Here is a 2,500-nt window from a genome sequence, read left to right on the forward strand (position 1 = left end):
CCGCTATCACTTTCGTGCTGCCCTCGTAGCACCGCTCGACATACTCGACAAAGCAATCCGGCAGGCCATGCGCCTTCAGCACGGGGCGAAGGGCAGCATGATCTACCGAATCGAATGCCTTAGATACGTCGATCGATGCCACAAAGACAGAGCGGCAGGAGCGAACTGCGTCGGTGAGAGCAGTGTCCAAGATGAAGGTATTTTCCAACATCCCATCCCGAGGGATGAATGCCCGCTGACGTTCGTCCACAGCACATGCGCGCATCAGGCGTGACGCGAGAACCTTGTGAAAGGTCCGCGCCAACACCGAGCAGACCGTAATGGGGCGAAAGTCAGCGGGGGATGTTGGTGCAGCCGTTTTCGGGAGAAGGGACGTCCGCGCGCGAAGCAGGCGTTCCGGAAGGGCGCGGGCCAGAAGGAAGAGATTCATCACTTTCACCAGGACTTCGTGCGGCAGGCGCCGCAACTCCGCTGGGGTAAGGCCGTCCGGCCCGGCTGCTGATCCCCTGGGCGGCAACGCGGCGGCGACCTCCTCATGTGTGACCGGCCCCCATATGCACTCGAGAGCGACAGGCTCTGAGTGCGGGAGGAGGCGGTCACGAATGAAGCCCGCGGTGGAGATGGGCTTCTTGGTGAAGAGGTCCGCCCAGAAGTCCAGCAGACCAGGGATGGCAGGTGGCGGCTGGAGCAGGGTGCCATCCAAGAGGCCGCGCACGCAACGTGCACGCGACCGTCGGAAGGCATCCTGCGTTCTCGCGTACTCCCAGCGGCGCCGCTTGCGCTTCTGCGCCGGCGGCGCGGCAGGCGGCCGCTTCGGTGGTTGGCGCGGCCGCTGTGTCCTGGTGATCGATCTCTCCCCTCTGGACCCGACCGACGCAAGGGCATCCGGGAGCATGCCCAGGATGACATCGGGCGGCGTGCCCCGCCCCAGACCTATGACACGATCCAGGGCAGAGAAACGCTGGGCGGAAGCGGGTAGCCCCGCCAGATGCTCCCAGATGGCGGCGTCAGTCGGCCCCTCCGGCGGCGGCCCGGTGGTGTCGGCCGCGAAGTCCTCGGCTGCGTCGACGGGCGGCGCAGCGGCCTCGCCCGCGTCAGGCAGCGGGCTCGCTGCTCCCCGGCGGGACGCCGGCTCATCCCCCCGACCGATCTCAAGCGCCTCCATGAATTGGCGGACAAGCTGCTTGTGGGCAGCTTGCCGCCGTCGGCACTTGATTGCCTCGAGCGTTCGGTCGGGGAACATCCTGATGAGTTCTTGATTGACGAAGAAGAACCGGGCGTCCCTCTCAAGGAACAGTTCGGCCTCCGCCTTGGCGAGCGATAGGACTTCTTCCTCCGTCCACCTCGCGCGATGCCTCTCCGTGACGATCTCCGCGTTGGCGGCCGCAAGATGTTGGCGGCGGCGATGGACCCCGAGACCGTTCTTGGTTGTAAAGCTGCGGTGGCACTCACTACAGGTATACATAGCTGCAAAAGTTACAAGATTTTCGGCACGGCCGGTTGGCCGGCTAGGTGCTGGGGGAGTTGGGGTGGCACCTTCAGCGGAAGGGCCACCACTTATTCTCTGCTTACTGCCCCCAACTAAAAAAGGGATAGTGCGAGGGGGGGCTGGTAACCCCCCCAAGCCCCTGGTGCGGTCTTCCACTCTGCGAAATCAGCGGGCCCACGAGAAGGGGAGAAGACCGCAGGAGAGGAGAGGCTAAGAGGGCTAGGCCCATGTATTGCGCATCACTCTCCCTGTAACTATAACCCAAGGAAGGCACCTCGCAGCAGCAGCACGACTACATCAAGACCGCACTTCGAGAAGCCAAGTCCGGATGCAGCCAAACCGCCGCCACTTGGCCACCTTAAGAGAGTCATAGTTACTCCCGCCGTTTACCCGCGCTTGCTTGAATTTCTTCACGTTGACATTCAGAGCACTGGGCAGAAATCACATTGCGTCAACACCCGCTAGGGCCATCGCAATGCTTTGTTTTAATTAGACAGTCGGATTCCCCCAGTCCGTGCCAGTTCTGAGTTGATCGTTGAATGGCGGCCGAAGAGAATCCGCGCACCCGCGCGCCCCCGGAGGAGCACGCTAAGGCGGACGCGGCCTCGCAGCAAGGAAGATCCGTGGGAGGCCAAGGCACGGGACCGAGCTCGGATCCTGCACGCAGGTTGAAGCACCGGGGCGCGAACGCCGCGCAGGCGCGCGCATCCTGCACCGCCGACCAGCACGAGGCCGACCAACGGCGAGAGCAGACCACGCCCGCGCTAAACGCCCGCACTTACCGGCACCCCTACGGCACTCACCTCGCCCAGGCCCGGCACGTTAGCGCTGACCCACTTCCCGACCAAGCCCGACACGCCCCGATCCTCAGAGCCAATCCTTATCCCGAAGTTACGGATCCAATTTGCCGACTTCCCTTACCTACATTATTCTATCGACTAGAGGCTCTTCACCTTGGAGACCTGCTGCGGATATGGGTACGAACCGGCGCGACACCTCCACGTGGCCCTC

General features: G+C 63.4%; 1 pseudogene; it reads right to left on the reverse strand.

Moving 5' to 3' along the window:
- The window catches only part of LOC124744979, a 7,956-nt pseudogene that overhangs the window by 3,226 nt on the left and 2,230 nt on the right, over window positions 1–2,500 (reverse strand).

The sequence above is a fragment of the Schistocerca piceifrons genome, unplaced genomic scaffold (assembly GCF_021461385.2).
Source record: "Schistocerca piceifrons isolate TAMUIC-IGC-003096 unplaced genomic scaffold, iqSchPice1.1 HiC_scaffold_312, whole genome shotgun sequence".
Taxonomy (NCBI): Eukaryota; Metazoa; Arthropoda; class Insecta; order Orthoptera; family Acrididae; genus Schistocerca; species Schistocerca piceifrons.